General features: G+C 47.2%; 1 protein-coding gene across 1 annotated transcript in view; it reads right to left on the reverse strand.

The window, feature by feature from the left end:
• The window catches only part of LOC135898519 (uncharacterized), a 160,168-nt gene that overhangs the window by 98,783 nt on the left and 40,232 nt on the right, over nucleotides 1-21,153 (reverse strand). The gene's annotated exons all lie outside the window — the stretch shown is intronic.

Below are 21,153 nucleotides of genomic sequence, written 5' to 3' on the forward strand. Positions count from 1 at the left end.
GAGCCAGTATCCCAGATAGTGAAGGCTCAATTCTTTAACTATGTCCATCAGCAGGAAGCAAAATAGACGCGCACCATTATCATTTATACATACACAGATATATTTGTACACATACACAGTTGACAAATACGAACAACACTATACGTCATTTTAGTCACCGTAATCAGGAAGCAGCGATGTAACACATCTAAACGACTGAAACAATTATCAAGTAACAATTATTTTTTTTAAATTCAGATGTCCTCATACATTGTTTTGGGAGCAGCTTGCTTTGGAAAAGACAAAAAAAAATTGGTGACAGACTGACAACAAGCGCTCGAAACGGAAAGCTTTGCACGCGTTTCATGACCGTATTCACATAGTTCGAGAGAAGATAAGTTGTAAAACGTTTTGCCTAAACGTATGCAAAGCGGAAGTGTCAATTAGGGAGGAGGCATTAAAGGATGATATTCTGGCTGATATAAATGCGCAGTGAAAAAAAAAAGCTGCTGTCGATGAGAGCACCAGGTGCTCATTAATATCAAAGACAAGAAAAGCTAGTCACAGAATCCGGTGTGTCAGACGATGAGATGAATCAATTTGCAGTCGTAAAGAAGGTTTAGTTATTACAATCAAATATGGCTTTAGTTCGAAATATGTTCGTTCATCTCGATATAATTTCGTACCTTAACAATACAGAAAGAGTTCTTAACAGACGGTTAAGATCCGTTAAAGAGATCTTAAGAGACTCAGAAAACATTCATAGTGACACTTTAGTGTCACTATTAATGTCTTCTAAGTGCCAAGATAAGACAGATATTACTTATCGGCGCCCTGATCGGGAACCCTGACCATGAGAAGGAAATACATAGAAGAATAAAAATGGGTTGGATCGCATACGTCAGACATTGTCAGCTCCTGACTGGAACATGATTATCATCATTGAAAAGTAAGGCGAACAATCAGTGCATTTTGCCGGTGCTGGCATATGGGGCAGAGACTTGGAGACTGACAAAGAAGCTAGAGAGCAAGTTAAGGACCGCGCAAAGAGCGATGGAACGAAGAATGCTAGGCATAACGTCAAGAGACAGAAAGAGAGCGGTTTGGATCAGAGAGCAGACGAGTATAACCGATATTCTAATTGACATTAAAAGAAAAAAAAATGAAGCTGGGCAGGTCATGTAATGCCGAGGTTAGATAACCGGTGGAGCATTAGGGTTACAGAATTTGTACCAAGAGAAGTGAAGTGCAGTCGATGACGGCAGAAGACTAGGTGGGGCGATGAAATTAGGAAACTGGCGGACATATCACGTTTGCGACCTACTCCAGGAATTTAAGTGGCTATTTCTGGAATTGTTAGTCGCCATGGGGGATGAGTTGCGCAAGCAGGCCAGTGCCACGTGTACGTACTTGTGTGTCTTTATCGGGCGACACGTTTCACCGCCAAACAAATGTTATCGCACAGTGCTTGCTGGACGCGCCTGCATGTATCGGAAGTTTCTGGAATGTTATCGATGGCCCCATCCGCTGTCTGTGACAGAACCTTGTGTAATCTGATTGCATGTCTGTGCGACGCGAATAATGTAGAACTTTGTGGAAGGCACGCGGGTCCCAGCGATTCCTCTGGAACATTCGACGACTGATCTATAAAAGCCGACGCGCTTGACCCACTGATCAGATTTTCGACGATCGCCGACTATGTTCGCTGTTGTCGCAGTTCTTTGAGTGTAGGCTGTTTTTGAGGGCACAAGTTCACCCAATGAAACGCTAGTTTCATCTTTTCCAGTTTGGCTACTTTTTTACTACTTACATTCTTACTACTAGTTTCTTACTTTCTTGACTACTTTCTTTTGGCTAATTCGTAAGCCGACAGTAAGTTTTTGCACCGCCGTATTTCTTCATGTATGCGTGCAGCAGTTCTATCCTGAAGGTCTTGGCATAGTGGATGATTAGCGTGTTGTGTAGCCAAAGGGAAAAAGTGACGGCAAGTTTCTGTAAATCTAACCGCAAGGAAAGTTGGTTGGCGGGACTCGGCACTTACCAAAGCATTGGCAGATTCACGTGGAGCACCAAGACATATGCGAAGGCTTCTGGCCAGCAATCTTTGAATTGTTTTCTCTACATTACAGGACATTCCATGTAGCACAGGAGCAGAGTATGATATTCTATGTCTAATGATTGCCAAGTGAGTATGTAATGAGGAAGAAGTTGAACTACCCCATCGCACGCCAGCGAATCGACGAAGAACGTTGATTAGGGAGGTGACTTTCTCCTCTAATGCCTTTATTTGGGGAGCCCATGATAGCCGTTTATCTATTATAGCACTCAAGAACTTGTCGCACAAGTTGCAGACGCTGAGAGTCTAGCATGAGCTGGCATCTCTTTGGGCATTTCCTTGTAAAAGGAAGTACAGCAGTTTTATCATGAAAAATAATTATACCTCTGCTTTTCAAAAAATTATTAATTAGTGTTAGTCTAGCTTTTAGCTTTTACTGAACGGCTTGAGTAGTCGAGTCAAATGCTCATGTGCACAAGCCGTCTGCATATAGCGAGTAATTCAAGGTAGCAGGCAAGACATGGGGTAATTCCGCCATAACACAGTTAAATAGAAATGGACTGAGTACGCTACCCTGAGGAACGCTTTGATTCACTTTATGCTCTGTGCTCTCGCCATCAGCAGTTTCAATAAAGATTTTCCTGTCTCCTAAGAAATCGGCAATCCATCTCAGTGTTCGGCCAATTATGCCCGACTGAATTTCCCATGTAATGCGTGAGTGCGGCTGGCTGTGTCAAATGCACGCTTTATGTCTAGAAAGACTGCAATAGTGATTCTTTCACAGCTCTTATCGTGATCTACGTATGTAACGAGGTCTAAAATAACATCCATCGTACACCGGCGTCTGCGGAAGCCCTCTATATTTTCGGGTAGCGCTTTGGTGCATTCTGTCCACCACTGAAATCTAGCGTCTATCATCTTTTCCATAAGTTTACATAGGCAACTTGTAAACTTGTAAAGCGATGAAGGAATTTTACCCGGTTTTAGTATCGGAACCACTCGTGCAATTTTCCAGGAAGGAGGAAGACATTGCGATATCCACGCATTGTTCAGTAATTTCAACAAAGTTTGTGTGGCCACAGGACCCAAATTTTTCAGTGCTTGCATATGTGACCCCGTCGGGTCCAGCCGCTTTCCTCTGGCGGCAGGATACAAGTACGTTCTTTAATTCTTCTAATGCAAACGGTTGATCTAGGTCATGATGATGGTCATTGATAGATAAGTTGATTGATGCTTTGACTTCGACAGAGTTACTGTATTCAGGTTGTGTTTACTGCTGCACTTAGGCGTGTAATAAGCTGGCAGAAGTCGTTTGCAATGGTCGTTTCCGCTACTTTCTTTACTAAAGCTAGAGCTCTGAATGGTTGTTCTCTATCTCTTTGCAGTTTTCATTCTATCTCTTTGCAGTTGTTCATTCGAATGCGCGTCAAGGCGCGTGTGTGATCACGTGTGCGCGCACGTGTATGTGTCCGTATGCATGTGCACGTGTACGAGCACGTAACATTGTTTCCTTGGAAGTGGTACATTATCCCAGTGTAAGCATCAGCGACGCGGCGAATACCATCGGCACGGTTTTGCTGACGGAGACATGTGGCAGTGCACAAACCATAATTCAACACGAGTCGCTTGCGTTTTCATCGTGCACTCATTTACTTCTTTACTACACGTTTTCACACAGAGGGAGTGGGTGCCCCATCGAAGGGAAAATAATTCGCGCCTTCAGTAAACTGTTGTTCGCGAAGCGCAGCGCAAAACTTCCCTGAGCATCGAGGCAGTTTTCGAGCCGGGTTTTCTTGCACATTTTCCTTGGAGCCCGTTTTCAATCACGGCAGCGCATCCTGTTCCAAAGTCTTCCAGGCGGAAACGCGAAGACGTACCTTTGAAAAAATAAAGATCGGCGAGCAATAACCCTCATTCGCCGTCGTTCTTGTTGGTTGTAGTTTTGAAGTAATTGTTTTTGAGCCGATTTCAATTTCGAGTTGAGCCCGCGGCAAGATTACTCGCAACCGCCCTCTCCCGCGCGGCACGCAGCCAAGAGCAGGCCGTGCAGACAGCCGTATACTTCTGCTAATCAAACGCCGGGTATGTTATGCGTTTTTAATCGAGCACGGTGACATGCTGCGCGCTGGTTCGGTCACGTGCTTTTTGAAACACAGAGTAGCGGAGGTACACGATACGCCGCCGAGGTTGTCGTCGCCGTCTGGGCAAATGCAGTCGGTCAAAAGGAAAGAAGGATGTGGGTGAAAATAAAACAGCCCGAAAGTGGCGCACGCAGAAATCGTTGCGGCGGCAACAGGGCTGCGGACATATCAGAAAAAAGAAGTTATGCTCGTAAAACTTGAACTCAAAAGACCTGGTTAGTTCGTTGCAAAAAAAGATCCCCAGACATTTTGGTCCCCTTAACTACGAAATATCGCGAAAAGCAGCCATCAGCCGCACGCACACCGACACGTTTGTAAACTCTCACGTGATGTCGAAGCGAAGCCTCCTCTACTCTTTAAATACTTTAACACAACCCCACTGCCACCTCGAGAACTCCTGAAAATGGACTACGTGTCCGGAACACCGCTCCCACATGGGGTGAGTGTCTTCTCAAGCCCGTTCGTGCGACTACTTGGTTGGCATACGCTTCCAACCGCCTTTATGATCAGAACCGGGAGCCCACAAAAAAGCTTGTGTTGCGCATCCCTGCGCTGTAGTGCAAACTCCCACAATTTTTTTAATTTTATAATAAAATAGAGACAATAGCTACGTAAACATTTTCAATGATTGAAAGCCTAAATAGAGTCTTTTAATTCCAAGTGTAAGTATAAATCAAGGTCAAAATCTTGCTTACTTTGACTGAGTGCACTCACCTTATTTTCAGGCGTTGCCGTAGCTCTTTGTTAAGCCGCGTAGCTTACCTGCTTTCTTCCACGCGATAAAGCTATTTAATAAATCCCTTCCACTTGGCACTTTATGTAGCAAAAGAGGTGAGAATACTGTCACACCAAGCGTACAAAGCAGCGATTCCAATGTTGCTGTTCTTTCGTAAAGAAAAAAATATCATCGGCTTCTTTCGTGGTCAAGGGTATACCGCAGTTCTTCATTACCTCCAGTTAAGCTTTAAAAAATTTATGAGAAACTCTGGCGATTGGGTGTGTCTCGGAGAAAAGGGATGAAAACGGAGGTACACTGCCTTTGATGGTGGTTGCCTGTTCCCTGGAAGAAACACTACAACGGCCCGTGTTAAGAATGAACCATTGTAGATGATGGGGCAATCTGCAAAAAAGAGCGAGATGCGAGGGTGGAAGAATTTTAAGCACAGCCAAATAGCGGACAGGAGCGCAAGCGCCGTGCTTGGCAAGAACAGCTTAATCTTCACCGTAAAATTATTTGACAGTGGTGAGCATGCCACACTGTGCAGTGATAACGACACTCATACACTCAGCAGTAAGCGTATACACTCCAAACAATAAATGGCAAATCAGCCCCGCAAAGTTGAGAAGGTTCACCAAGGAAAATCTGTATGCATGGGTTTCCTTTGTGCGTAAATGCGTGCTACATCCGGGTAGATGGCAATTTTCCCTTTTGTCGAAGCAATAAATATTCCACAGTAATTTCAATTCGTTTCAAATGCTAAAAATTACTTTCTTAGAGTGCAATGGAACAACATAGCATATCCCAAAGCTAAGCCCCCACCCCAGCCCCGTCCCCTTTACATTCCGAAAAGCAGAAACCAACAAAGCGCAATCTCGCAACTAAGCTCGTAACGGTTTAAGGGCAAATTCACTTCCTCGTCACCGAACTCAATTCCACATATCCCTGGAACATCCCTATCCCGAAAGAAAAGTGTGTGGCCACCAACGCTGTATCTTAGATGTCCTTACATGTGACCATCTGCCACGGATCGCTCCCGGAAATTGTTCGGGAACGGTCTTTGTTGTCTGCCGGTCTCGACAAAGACACGAGAGAGGCGGTCATAAATCAATGCCTGTCGTCTTACCCGGCTGTGCTTCTTGCGTTTCCCGGTCGATAGCGAAGGGAACCGTCTTGAATTCGGCGGCCTAATTACAGTCGATCAACGCTCACGCTACAGCAGTAAAGCAGTCGTGCCGACCCGTCTTCTTTTTAACATTTAACTCCACTTAATGTGCTGATCTGCTTCTAATAACGATTTACGATTGCTACTTGAGCACCACCAGCTGCACGATTGGTCATTTAGTGTTAGTTACTACATGCATATGCACCAGGCTGCAAGAAAAGGTCAACACGCATCGGTGTATAGAATCAAGTGCCGCATAATGGCTTCGAAACGCCCGCTGATACTCTTGAAGCGTTTGCACAGACAAAAGACACAGTGTCTCGAAACGCTTCAGGAAAAGTATCAGCCTAAAGCGGTGACATCGTTCGAGGTCTGGGACTGGCTGAGGTGTAACGTTTATTGATCGAAAAAAAAAAGTTTGATTTTAGACAGGTTAACGTTAATGAAATAAGTTGAAGCTTCGCATTTGGGGCTTCTATACAGAGTTGATCAATCGTCATGCCTTGAAATCACCTTCATTCGCACGGGAAGACGTGGGTTGGTTCGCATACCTCCTGCGACCAGTCCCTTTCTCACCCACTTTCATTTTCATCGATTATCATTTCTTTAATTAAAGGAAGCACTTGAAATAATTTCCCCCCTTGTTGACTTTCTGTGTTCTTTATATATACATATATATATATAATTCAATGAGAAGTTCTGTAGGTCCGGTGCATAGGTAGCTCTAGAAACGAAGGTGCACACTTCCGAAAATTGCATCTTTAATGTTTTTAACGTTTCGGCAGCGGCACGGCCTTCGTCAGAATAAACACACAAACAAGCGCGTAGCCGCTTTTATGGGCATGCGCACGTGAGCATAATCAGTAGTACATGTACGTGTACAATTGCAAATAATAGAAAGAAAAGTACAGCAGCAAATATAACTTAAGCATGATAAATGATATACATTAAATATCGTTGACGTGTCATGATGATTGTACATGAAGTACAACATGATATCGATTGCGACATGGAAAAACTGATTTGGCATGCTTTGTCAATTCTTTACAAGAATATGTACATCAAGATATGGCAGAAAGGCACGACACTTTTCCTACGCCCTCGTTGATAGCGGATGACACAGTGTTAAACTTATGGATGAGAAAGGATTCTCGTACTTCTCGATCATGGTGCGATTTGAAACGTGATTGTATTATGGTTACACTGATATTGTCAAACGTATGACCCGGCAGTCGAACATGTTTAGGTAATGGCAGGTGTGGCAAGCTGTTAACGTGTGCTTTGTGGTTATTGAATCTGACACGAAAAGATGTTTCGGTCTGACCGATATACTGCATATGACATACTGAACATTCAAGCAGATAGATGACGTTAGTGCTGTCGCAAGTGAAGTCGCCGTTGATTTTAACAGAAAAATTGGATGCTGTGCTTCTAGCAGTCTTTGATGTGGTCATGTGTGTACAAACTTTACAACGGGGCTTATTGCAGGGATGACAACCAGCAGGAGCAATCGCATTAGTCTTGGGAGAGGTTACTAGGTCACGCAGATTCCTAGAGCGACGATAGACAACCCTTGGCGATTCCGTGAAAATGTGTTTAAGACGGTCGCTTTGAGCATTTGTACCTGTCGGCCCGAGGTTTCTTAGCATATTGCATGCAATGCCGTCCGGCCCAGCAGCAGACTTTTGGCGACATGGTGCAATTGCACATCGACGCTCGCTTAATGTGAAAGCATGATATAATTGAGGATGTTGTGCCCAATAGCAAGCAGTAATTTTCCGCTTAGCTAACACTACTGAAATATCAAATTCTGCACATTCTGATGAAAAAGCAAGTCTAGAAATAAGCTTGCGAAATTTATCCGCAACTATTATCTCACACGTGTCCCGAGCAACAGCGAGAGCACGGAATGGGAAGCTCTGTGTGACAGGTCCCCTTAAAGAATGAATTAGAAAAATTCGTGGTACAGACGTGTGAGGAGACAGTGTGCCGCAGAAATCGCGCCATTGCCGTTTGCCTACATTTTCCATGCGTCTGTGCATTACATTGTGAATTTTCTTAGCGTTTTTGTATGTTTCTAAACTTCCGCTCCGTCGGTACGCTCTTTCGGATCGGATCTGATGGCTTTTACGTGTTCATACTCTCCGTCAACTGCAGCGTAATTGAGACCTTCTTTGTGCATATGTTCACATCCTGCAAAAATGCTGTAACGCTTTCCACCGTTGCATGTTGATTAATTTGATGTGTTAGGCGGTGCCGAAAAGCTTGCCATTTGGTTAGTCTGCTATAACGCCTGATATCATCGTGCATGCTAGGGTCATTTACAAGGATGGGAAAATGATCACTTCCGCGCGTTTCCATATGTGTTGTCCATCTCACACCATTCACTAGATCATGTGAACACAGAGTAACAACTGTGCACTTTGAATAATTATATCCACGAAGAAATGTTGGCGACCCATTGTTTAAAACAGTCAAGATGTATTTATCTATGGCACACTCAATACCGGTATCACGTGCATCACAATGATCACTGCTCCAGATGATTTTGTGAGCATTGAAGTCCCCACATATAAATACATCAGAATGAGCTATTTTGAAGGTATCCACTAGCGCTTCTACTGAAATCCGGTTTGAAGGTTGTAGATATAGATTAATCACTGTCATGCAGAGCTTACCAAAACATACTTTACATGCGATGAATTTCGGAAAGTCTGAACCACTGGACTGAATTTGATAAGTCCTTTCTGACGCACAGGAGCACTCTGGTAACAACACCTTGAAGAGAAGTCTAGTAAATCACATAATTCGAGAGGCGAAAATCGTGACTTATTCCTGTTTCTTGAATGTAAAGTATTGGAAAGCTGTATAGTACAAGCAGTTTTCGAAAGTCAGCCCACTTCCTTCGAAGAATTTTGGCATTCCACTAAAATATAGAGACATTCTTGTAGTGGTTATTCATCTACTGGTTGCCGCAGTTTTGGTCCGGATTGTTGACACAATAGTGCTTCCAGAGGAAACAAGGTCTTCACTTCTGGGAGGTTGTTTGCTTCCGGCAGAGCAGGTAGCATTGCCTTAAGAGCTTCGCAAAGCATCGGCAAAATAAGTTGTGTGACCTATGTGGTGGTATGTTCGCTATTAACTGGCATTACTTCTGCAGTAGGTGCGTAACGTCGCTGAGAATAATGTGTGCGTACATTGGAGCTTTCTGGTGTATTACTTTCCACCTGTTGTCGTGTGGGTTTCCGTAGCACCGACGCATAAGACTGATTGTGATCCTCTTGATTGGTCTTTTGATTGCATATATCTTGGTGGTTGTTTTAAGGAATAGCTTGTTGGTTCTCTTGGCCGTGGTGGTTCCGGTGCCCGCTGAGGTTGGTGACCTTGCACTGGATTAACAATCTTGAGGTTTTGGGAGGGTCTACTGCGTCGCGGTTGCCTTCTATGAACGAGTTCATGTCGACGCATTTCTGTCGCTGCCTTGTTCTGAGAGCAGCCTGAGTAGGAGGCGGCATGGTTCTCTGCACAGTTCTCATATTTAAGCTGAAGGAGTGACTTGCACTCTTTGTGGTCATGATCTGAGCAGACTTTGCATCGACCTATGCTGTGGCAGTTTTTCGTCATTGTGCCCAACTCGCTAGCAATTATAGCAGCGAAGTGCTGGTCCTAGATATTCTTCGACAGGATGACTGGTGAAACCCAAGTAAATTCTTCCTGGAATAGCACGATCATCTCTGAAAGTCAGAATTACTGTGTGACGTGGATGTGACTTTACTGCTCCATCTTCTTGGCGGTAATAACTTTATCTGTCTGCATGCCGATATAACTCCTGCATCTTTCAATAAGTCTAGGAGTTGCTCGTCTGTATACTCCAGAGGCACATGTCTTACTTTCCCAATGTTTCGCGTGTATGACTCTGGGATGAAGGGCTTGAATTCCAGGCCGCCTACACTTGAGAGCATCAAAAGGCGTTTTGCGGATGCTAAGGAACCAACGCTGACACTGAAACTTCCATTTCTGGTCGTCCTGAAAGACTGTACTTTTTCTTTGGCAGCGGAAACTATTTCGGAAGACACTCGGTTTTGATTCACTTGCCAAAATGTAGTACCTTCGCTTGTTGGGCGAAAGACAACCGGGATGACTTCTGCTGGTTTGTTATACGTGACCAAAGTAAGCGGTGCATCCTCACTCATCTCTTCTTCGTCACTTAGCTTATAATTCGATGTTGTATCATCATACTTGCTGTCCTCTAGACGAGGTTTCTTGCTCTCAGCTTCACCGTCAGCCATTATTCCTGAAGTCACCGAAGTTGATCCCGAGTTGTGGAGAAGCTTTGTGGCACCTGCAAGGCCCCTGGCTTTTCATTGCGGCCTGTAGTATCATTCATATGGCTTGCTACACTTGGATGGGCATAAGGTGTCATAATATATGGTCGCGGGAGTGGAAAGCATAAGCATAGGAAGGCAGTGCGCCGTGCGGGGGCGAAGAGGACACCGACTCTTTGCAAATACCCGTGAGAGAACCATCATCATCATCGACGCCGATTTGGGAGCGTCGGCAGTGACGTCTCGAAGAGCGTGGCGCGAGAGAGCGTGGCCCGTGGCCCGTGGCGTGAGCAGTGCGCGAGGTTCGGCGGTCGACGGAAAGCAGCTTCCTCGCTGGGCGTCTGGCCCATAGGAGCTATCGCCGACCGCGCCAATACGCCACACCTGAAGCTGTCGCCCGCTGTCGCCCGCTGGGAGGTTACCTCGCCCCGCTCTTCCGCTGGGCACTGGTCCAGGAGGGCTGGCGGTCCGGAACCGGGGCACTCGAGCGTTCGGGTGAGCGGCCACAGGGCTACCCCGCCAGCTGTGGACGCGACCCGGTGACTGTGGCCGGCTACCTGAGCCCCGCAAGGCGGTCCGACCCGGCCGTCCAACCCGGCTGTCCGACCCAGCCGACCGAACCGGCCGTCCAACCCGGCTGTCCGACCCAGCCGACCGTCCCGGCCGTCCAACCCGGCTGTCCGACCCAGCCGACCGTCCCGGCCGTCCTACACGGCTGCCCGACCCGCCGGCCGATACTGTCGTCCGACCCCGCTGGCCTGCATCGGTTCAACGAGGTCTCGGACACGGCGACACACGCTTCCGCCGGAACTGTAGGCCAATCGTAATCCACCGAAACATATAGTGCATGTCGCCTATGAGGCATTTTGGGACATTGTCACGTGTGTGTGCCATTATCTGTGTCGTGTACGTCAATACCAGCCTGATGTGTGTTTTTGCTTTCGCGTGCTGTTTCTCCCTTTTTCTGGAGTGATCCGGCCCAATAACATCACAAACTGGCGAGCCTGCCAGGATTCACTCGTAAATACAGTGAAAGGGGGCAGTTTCGCTTGAGCGCAGACACACATTAGTAGACGGCACCATGGATTTAGAGAAAATCACGGCTATAGGTCTCCAAATAGGATTGTCAGGCGCAGAACTTCGCAGATGGATTGAGGCCGAACAGGCAAAACAAAGGGACGAGAGAGCTGCGGAGCGAGAGGCAATCAAGGAAGCTGACCAGAGGCAGCGCGAGATCCTCCAGCTAAAGCTGCAGCTTCAGGAAGGAGCTCGTAATATGCCGGCAGCGGCTTCTGAAATTTTGACTGCACCCAGCACCTCCTCGTCATCCCTCAACCCACAGAAGTTACTTCCTTTGTTCGACGAGAAACGCGATGACTTACACGCGTATATACAGCGATTTGAGCGCGTAGCAACAGGACAGGACTGGCCACAAGAAAAATGGGCTCTTGCTTTGAGCATGTGTCTGACTGGGGAAGCGTTAACTGTGATCGGTCGGATGACTGCCACCGATTCATTAGATTACTCGAAGGTAAAGAAAGCTTTGCTACAAAGGTTTCAATTCACGGCTCAAGGCTACCAAGAAAAGTTTCGTAAAGCACGAGCACTAGAGGGCGAAACTGGAAGACAGTTAGCAGCAAGAATTTCAGCCTATTTTGACCATTGGATTGAGATGGCTAATGTGCCTAAAACATATGAAGGTCTACGAGATCACATGATCTCTGAACAGTTTCTGCGTTGTTGTGAGCCAAAGCTAGTAATTTTCTTGAAGGAGCGAGAGTGCAAATCCCTTGACGAACTTGCTAGCTTGACGGATCGCTTTCTTGAAGCGCAGAACTGGACAAACCTAGGAAAGGGTCCCGATAACGCAAATGATTTTGGTGGAAAAAACATTGAAGCGCCCAGGAAACCGCAACTTATGTGCACCCTTTGTCATCGGTTTGGACATTTGGCTCCTGACTGCCGTGCCCCACCTAAGCGTATGCTGAAGTGTGAGTTGTGCGACAGAACGGGACATACAGCTGAAAATTGCCGAACTCGGTACGGGGACAGCAAACCAAGTTCTGCGTGTGCATTCACCAAATCTCGACCAGTCCGGACTCGTCCAGTGAAAGAATCAAAGCATCCAGGAAAGAAGATTCGCCAATCAAGTGACAGCGAGGGCAAGAACCCTGGGACTGCTGTAACTTTCCTCGTCGACGGGATGCCAGTGGTGGAAGGCCGGCTGCTGGGAAGAAGTGTTCGTGTACTACGAGACACCGGTTGTAATACCGCAATTGTCAAACGAGAACTCGTTCCAGAGATGTATATGACGGGAAGAACGAACAACGTTGTTCTTCTGGACGGCTCAACAAGTTACCTGCCTGAAGCTGTCGTACAAGTGAACACGCCGTATTTTTCAGGCAAGTTAACAGCGACATGTATGGACGAGCCCCTCTACGACCTCGTTCTGGGAAATCTTCCAGGCGTCAGAGGACCATATGATCCAGACTCTGACTGGAAACCCCCCGATGCTCCCACCGAGGAGTCGTCGTCGATAGGGATGAAGCGTAATAAGGCGCCTAGGAAGCCTCACCATGTATCGAGCGTGGCTGAAGCAAAAATTGAAGAACAAGAACAAGGCAAGATTCGTCCCTTGTGCGTTCCAACAATTGTCTTACGTGACGTAACAAAAGACCAACTCATTGAAGAACAGCGCAAAGACCCGACGCTGAAGCATAGTTTCGCCAAAGTGAGCAAGTCGTTTAATTCTGGAAAGGGGCACAGCTACGAATTCGTCGAAGAAAAAGGATTGCTATATCGCCTTTACCGCCTGGCCACTGGCAGAACCTTTAAGCAGGTGGTCATACCAAAAGCATTTAGATCTGGCATATTAGAAGTGGCACATGAGAGCATCATGACAGGACACCAAGGTATCAAGAGGACAACTGATCGCGTCCTACAAGAATTCTATTGGCCAGATGTACACGGAGACGTCAAACGCTTCGTGAAGTCGTGCGACCAATGCCAAAGGACAACCCCTAAGGGGAAAGTAGGAGTCGCTCCTCTGGGCAACATGCCTTTGATCCATACACCTTTTGAAAGGGTCGCTGTTGATTTAATCGGGCCATTTTCACCAAAGTCGGACCGCGGGAACCGATACGTTCTTACGTTAATCGACTTTGCGACTCGTTATCCAGATGCTGTGGCACTCCCTGCAATCGACGCAGTTCATGTTGCAGAAGCGCTGATCGAGATCTTTTCTCGCGTCGGCTTGCCAAAAGAAATAGTCACGGACCAAGGAGCAAGCTTTACCTCAGAATTAATGAAAGAGGTGAGTCGATTACTCTCAGTGAAGCTACTCAAGACGACACCCTACCATGCGATGGTAAATGGTCTCGTCGAAAAGTTTAACGGCACTCTAAAGATGATGCTAAAGAGAATGTGCCAAGAGAGACCGCGATCTTGGGACAGATACCTTGCTCCTCTGCTTTTTGCATATAGAGAAGTACCGCAGGCAAGCCTCGGATTCTCTCCCTTTCAGCTCATTTACGGCCGGCACGTTCGAGGACCGTTGACGGTATTACGAGAACTGTGGACGAACGAGGAATTGGATGGAGAAACGCGAACGACATACACTTATGTCTTTGATTTGCGCAATCGCCTAGAGGAAACATGCAAGATCGCACATGATCAGCTAGAGAAAGCTCGCGACAAACAAAAAACTTACTATGACAGGAAAAGTCGCCCTAGGAAATTATATCCCGGCGATAAAGTGCTAATTTTGTTGCCAACTGACTCGAACAAGCTTTTAATGCAATGGAAAGGACCATTCCTGGTTAAGGAACGGAAAAATGACGTTGATTATGTAATTGGAGTTTCTGGAAAGAACAAGATCTTTCATATCAATATGCTCAAGAAGTACGAGGAGCGGAAACCTGCACAACCACACCAAGTCTCTGTTGTTGCAGAGGTCAACGAAAGGTCATCCGAAGGTGACACCAGGGAAGAGGACGAAGTGAAGCAAATGCCTGTCTTGAGCCTTCATCGCACACAGTTTTCTACTGACGTTAAGTTGGCAACAAATCTTACGGGTGAACAAACTCAGGAAATACAGGAGTTATTTGAAATGTATGCAGACATTTTTTCTGACATACCTGGGAAAACTGCGCTCTTCGAATGTTCGCTTCGTCTAACCACTGATAAACCAGTACACGTTCCGCAGTACCCTATACCCCTTGCTTTGCAGGAAAGTGTCGAAAAAGAAGTACAAGAGATGTTGAAAATGGGTGTCATTGAGAGATCAAAGTCGCCGTACCACGCGCCAATTGTAGTCGTTAAGAAACCGGACAACACTATTCGGCTGTGCGTCGACTTCAGGGAACTAAATAAGATACTCATCCCGGATTGCGAGCCAATACCACGTATTGATGTAGTACTTGCGTTTGTGGGTCAAAAGAAGTTTTTCTCCAAGTTTGACTTCACTAAGGGATATTGGCAAGTACCCATGTCTACCGAAAGTCGAGAAAAAACTGCTTTCTCCAGCACGTCTGGGCTCTACCATTTCATCTACATGCCGTTTGGTATTAAAACGGCCCCTGCAGTATTTGCGCGCCTCATGAGATCCGTACTGGGAGGCTTGGCGAACGTCCATCATTATTTCGATGACGTTGTCGTTGCCACCGACACATGGCAAGAACACATAGATACCCTCAGACAAGTCTTTGAGAAAATCAAACAAGCCAACCTCACAATCAAGCCAAGTAAATGCGAAATAGGAGAGAGCAGCATAACATTCTTGGGTCATCGGATTGGGAAGTCTAAAGTTGAACCACTTCTCAAAACACTAGACAAGATTCTTGCTACTAAGCGTCCTACCAACAAGAAAGCAGTGCAGTCATTTCTTGGCCTGACCGGCTACTACAGGAAGTTTATCCCGAACTACGCCGAACTGACCAAGCCGTTGACGGACCTTACAAAGAAAGGACAAAGTAGTACTGTTGTGTGGGGCCCCACTCAAGAAGAAGCGTTCACGACACTAAAGAGCAAGCTCAGTGAGGCTCCCATCCTCCTTGCCCCCAACCTTTCGAAAGAGTTCGTACTGCGCACGGACGCGTCCAACACAAGCCTGGGCGCAGTATTGCTCCAAATAGGAGACGACCAGGTGCTGCACCCTGTTGCTTACGCTAGTCGTAACTTATTACCTCGAGAAACTCGGTATTCGACAATTGAACGGGAATGTTTAGCACTCGTTTGGGCTGTACAAAAATTTCACATTTACCTATATGGCAAGCCTTTTGTTGTTCAGTCAGATCACCAACCCTTACAGTACTTAAATTCCGCCAAGCACGTCAACAACAGAGTGTTGCGTTGGAGTCTCATCTTACAGGAGTATTCCTTTACTGTTCACTACATAAAAGGTTGTGACAATGTCGGAGCTGACTACTTGAGTCGCGCGTAATCACATGTTATATAACAAAATGCGATTGGACAATGCGACCACTCAAGAGCTTAGTCTTATTTGAAAGCGAACGGACCTGTGCTAGTTAACAGAGCACAATGCCCTGTGAACAATGTGTTGTGTGCTCATATGAACAACCGGACAAACGTGCATGACAATTTTCCTTTTTCTTTTTTTTTTACTTACCGCGTCCATGTGTTAGAATAGTTGTAAACAACTTTCTCGAAAAGGGGGGTATTGTCATAATATATGGTCGCGGGAGTGGAAAGCATAAGCATAGGAAGGCAGTGCGCCGTGCGGGGGCGAAGAGGACACCGACTCTTTGCAAATACCCGCGAGAGAACCATCATCATCATCGACGCCGATTTGGGAGCGTCGGCAGTGACGTCTCGAAGAGCGTGGCGCGAGAGAGCGTGGCCCGTGGCCCGTGGCGTGAGCAGTGCGCGAGGTTCGGCGGTCGACGGAAAGCAGCTTCCTCGCTGGGCGTCTGGCCCATAGGAGCTATCGCCGACCGCGCCAATACGCCACACCTGAAGCTGTCGCCCGCTGTCGCCCGCTGGGAGGTTACCTCGCCCCGCTCTTCCGCTGGGCACTGGTCCAGGAGGGCTGGCGGTCCGGAACCGGGGCACTCGAGCGTTCGGGTGAGCGGCCACAGGGCTACCCCGCCAGCTGTGGACGCGACCCGGTGACTGTGGCCGGCTACCTGAGCCCCACAAGGCGGTCCGACCCGGCCGTCCAACCCGGCTGTCCGACCCAGCCGACCGAACCGGCCGTCCAACCCGGCTGTCCGACCCAGCCGACCGTCCCGGCCGTCCAACCCGGCTGTCCGACCCAGCCGACCGTCCCGGCCGTCCTACACGGCTGCCCGACCCGCCGGCCGATACTGTCGTCCGACCCCGCTGGCCGGCATCGGTTCAACGAGGTCTCGGACACGGCGACACACGCTTCCGCCGGAACTGTAGGCCAATCGTAATCCACCGAAACATATAGTGCATGTCGCCTATGAGGCATTTTGGGACATTGTCACGTGTGTGTGCCATTATCTGTGTCGTGTACGTCAATACCAGTCTGATGTGTGTTTTTGCTTTCGCGTGCTGTTTCTCCCTTTTTCTGGAGTGATCCGGCCCAATAACATCACATAAGGCTCGTGACGACGTTCTCGGCTTCCGACCACCGAAGCGGCAGGGTAATAGCCAGATCCTCAAAAAGGAAACGTCGTACCTGTAAGGAACCTGGCCCGCTGAATCGTCATCCGACGTCTTGTTAGTCAATCGTCGTCAATGCTGACCGTAAATGTAAAAAAAAATAACCAGAAAGATCATAGCACCACACAAGGACAGCGACCAAACATATACATTTCTTCTCCTTCTTTTCTCTTATTGCTTCATATCTTGCGTAAACAGCCAATCAGTCTATTTCCTATACTCTCTCCCAGGAACTTCTGAAGCGCACGAGAGAGGAGGGTGGTCGTCGTTTTCAGGAATATTTGTTAGACTGAAGACATTGCGCGTTTTCTCTATACATCTTATTGTGCGTGCGTGCGTGCGTGCGTGCGTGCGCGCGCGCGCGCGCGCGCGTGATGCCCAAAAAAGAAGCGACGAGTGTTTAGATCTAAGGAATGATGAAACCCCGTTTAAAGGAAGCAAATTCATAAAACATAGCCAGATATAACCTGTAAATGTTGTATTGATTGGCCTTACAACTAACGCTACGTGGATGAATGTGAAAGCATTGCGGCGTCTCTCCGTTGACTCCTCGGGCGCAGCTACTAACTGAGAAGTCGAAATCGAAGGTTCGCCCATCGGAGCGCGCGACAGAACTCACCGAAATCACCGCACCAACCGGCCCTAGGACACCTAAGCATTTCCTAAGAGTTGGGAATGCGAAGGCATCAATATACAACTGAGTGCCGATGAGCGGTCTTTCGATTTATGAACACCTCGCGGGCAAGTGAGCGCATTGGAACGCTTGGCACGTTTGGTTTGGCCTTACCGACGCGCAGTTAGAACGCAGGCAAGAGCTTATGCGGACAAGCAATGCGCGGATAACACAGGTTTCCGACAGCGACAATTCCCTCTGCCCTCATGCAATACCGGGCGCGCTACTGCTACAGCATGTGTTCCCTTGCGCCCGCTCTGCTCCGCCGAGGCACGCTTGTGACGTGGCGTCATGGCCTATGGTAATTTACCTGCCATTTCGCTGCTACAGACGACAGACACCGGCTTTTTCGCTCAAGGGGCCTTTCGACGCTTTCGCATCAAAAAGAAAGGAGGACCGATTTGGCCTCGAAGCTTTGACAGGTAGAAAACAATAAAGAGAAAAATTTCGAGTCAAGGAAGAAAAGACGAGTCCGATCAAACAACGGGGCGAATGCTTATTAAATAGACGTGAGTGGGCTCAAAACAGGTCTATGAGCAGCCACTAATGCATTGCGCTCAAGATGCGTTATTTCCTCGAAGGCTGCGCGCCAGTATGCTTAGGAGGCAAAGAAGCCGTAGTAAAGGAAGCAGCGTGCGGTGTCCAAACAGATCAAAGCGGCGGTGGCGGAAGTGGCGAGACGTTGGTACGGGCACATGGCAGCAGACGACGGGCAAACATCTTCCGGCCGAGCTTATCTGTTGAACCTCGGTCAACAAATGGGCCGGCCGAGGCGAGTCAAGGAGTTATTTGCCATCGTCAGGTGAGGGGCACTCGCCTGACCGCTGGCAACACCAACCTCGTCGAGGGCTACCGTATCTCGTCTCGAACCCCCGGTTTGTTCAGTTGTGGTTCAATACGCCCTGTTTACTCCCAGGAGATAACTTTAGATTCGCGCCCGAAAGATTTTACATTATTTTCTTGTGTATGGCTGCTTCTTTAATAAAGTATTATTTCCTATTATAAATGTGATACCGTGAGCCCTAAGTGTTTCCACTGATATGGCCCTGTAGACAGTTGCGTAGCCAGAAATTTCATTCGGGGGGGAAGGGGGGGGGGGCGCTCACGTTCTCGCTCGGCCTCCTCCTTATAGAATTTGTCGAGAGATCAAATACATGAATAATAACTGCATAGCCATTGCCAAACACGCTGAAAATCAATTCGTGAATGCTACGCACTGTCAAGACAAGTAAAATATTAATTTTTTCACAAAAGAATGTACTCGTATGTCCCAAAAGTCGTGCCCAAAATAACTGGTATGAATGTTCCCACGTTTTTTGCCGATTTAATAAATAAATATCACACGTACTTCAGAACTATATCAATTCGAAAGCAGCAAAGCAGTACATGCCGCTGATATGTAAAATGTAAAGGCCCTGAAATGAACAAATTGAGGACAAATAGTTTTAATCAAACTTTGTCATTCAAGAACCTTGATGACATTTTTGTACATATGCAACGGCCAGGGGAAAATCTCGATGACACTGTCCTTTGTTCCAACGTATTGCGCAGGAGCAGCTGTCGCCGGTCGTGTTTTGTGAGTAATTGCACCGAAATTATAGTCGCAACAGAGAGCACATATAAATAGCAGGAGTTCTGCAAAATATACGAGGGCGAGTCAAATGAAAATGAGCCCCTGGCAATATATGACAAATGGGGCACTTTATTTAAAGGTATTCTCCATGACCATTTAGACATTCTCATAAAACTCCTTGAGTTGCTGCTTCAAAAAATCGGTAACTCACCCTTTCACGGCATCGTCCCACACGAGTCTGGTTCCCTTGAGCTGTTTCTTCAGTGGCCATAAAATGTGGAAGTCGCAAGGCAACAGGTCTGGGCAGTATGGCGGATGTTGCAGCATTTCCCACTCGAACTTTGCCAGTTTTGTGTTAGCCACATCAGCGATGTGGGGATGGGCATTGTCGTGGAGCAAGGTGATGACCCCCTTCGTCTATTTTCCACGTCTTTTGTTGTTGATTGCGACACGCAGCCCACCTGGCGTTTCACAGAATCGGAAACGATCGATGGTCTCTCCAGGTATAGCAAATTAGATCAGTAATGGCTCCTGACGATCGAAAAAAAAAGTCAACAACACTTTTGAAGCGGAAATGATGCCCTTTGCTTCCTTAAGGGGTGGTGAATTTGAATGTTTCCACTGTGAGCTTTCCCGCTGTATTTCAGGCTCGTAGTAGCGGCACCATGATTTGCCTGCGGTCACAACTGCAGACAGGAAGTCGTCATCCTCATTGTGATACCGGATCAGATGAGTCAAGGCAGCACCGAACCTCTCCGTGTTCTGGCAGTGATTCAAAATCTTGGTCAACCATTGCACACACGAGAGCCGATAAACGAGATGTTCATAAATTATGGTGTGAACCGAACCGTGACTGATGTTCACACGCTCTGCCAGTTCATCGATGCTTATCCTCCGTTCTTGTCTTTTGCTATTGCATTGTGGGTGATTGCACGGTGCCTTTGGCCCGGTCTTGGATCGTCTTTTTAACTTTCACGCCCTTCTTCATTGTCCCGCTTCATTGTTCACGCTTCACATTGTCCAAAGAAACACAATTTTCAACGTACACGGCAGCCATACGGCGACTAATTTCTTTTTGGGAAACGCCTTCAGCTGTCAAAAATCTCACGACACCACGCTGTTCAACTTTTGGAGCGTCCATTAGGTCACGCAACCACGTTCAACCCAGTGTATGAAAGCATTAAAGAACATTTATCCTCACATCTGCGTGTCACTTTTGCAAATGAGAAATCCCTGTGTGCTATGCGCATGCCGCGCAGATAATGAATCGAGCAATTATTGCGCGGGTTGCGTTGGCTCACTTTCATTTAACTCGCCCTCGTACATTAGAAATGCGAAGATACAATATAATCTACAAATGCGAAGATACCGCTTGATAAAGGGCGAAAAAGTGTCACTGGAAAGAAAGTTCACTGCACGTGTACACACCTCGCAACAAGAAACAAGATATTTAAATATACGTATAAGTTTCCAATAAATCTACGCATCTAAGAAAGAGTCACAGTATATAATGCGTCTAAGAAGACAAATAAAAATATTAAGCAATCACAGATTCACACATCACAGAATCCTAAGACTCCTCCCCCTCCCTCTACTCCCGCCGATGTATCACGCGCGAAGGAAGGCGACGCGCTTTCTCCCCGCTTTTCTCCCTTGCGCACACAAGACAGCCACCAACGTCGGCTCAACCATGCCACTCCCCCCGCAACCCTCCCCTTCACCCTACGCTTTCACTCGCACATACAGCATGCGACACGCGGTCCCGATGATATCGCCCTTGGACTTTATACGGAAGATAAGGGCCACGGCAGGAATGCGCCTGGAGTGTACATATAACTGCTCTCGGAATAATATATTAAGAGTATCCGACAATTGAAG

This window comes from Dermacentor albipictus, chromosome 2, assembly GCF_038994185.2.
Source record: "Dermacentor albipictus isolate Rhodes 1998 colony chromosome 2, USDA_Dalb.pri_finalv2, whole genome shotgun sequence".
Lineage (NCBI taxonomy): Eukaryota > Metazoa > Arthropoda > Arachnida > Ixodida > Ixodidae > Dermacentor > Dermacentor albipictus.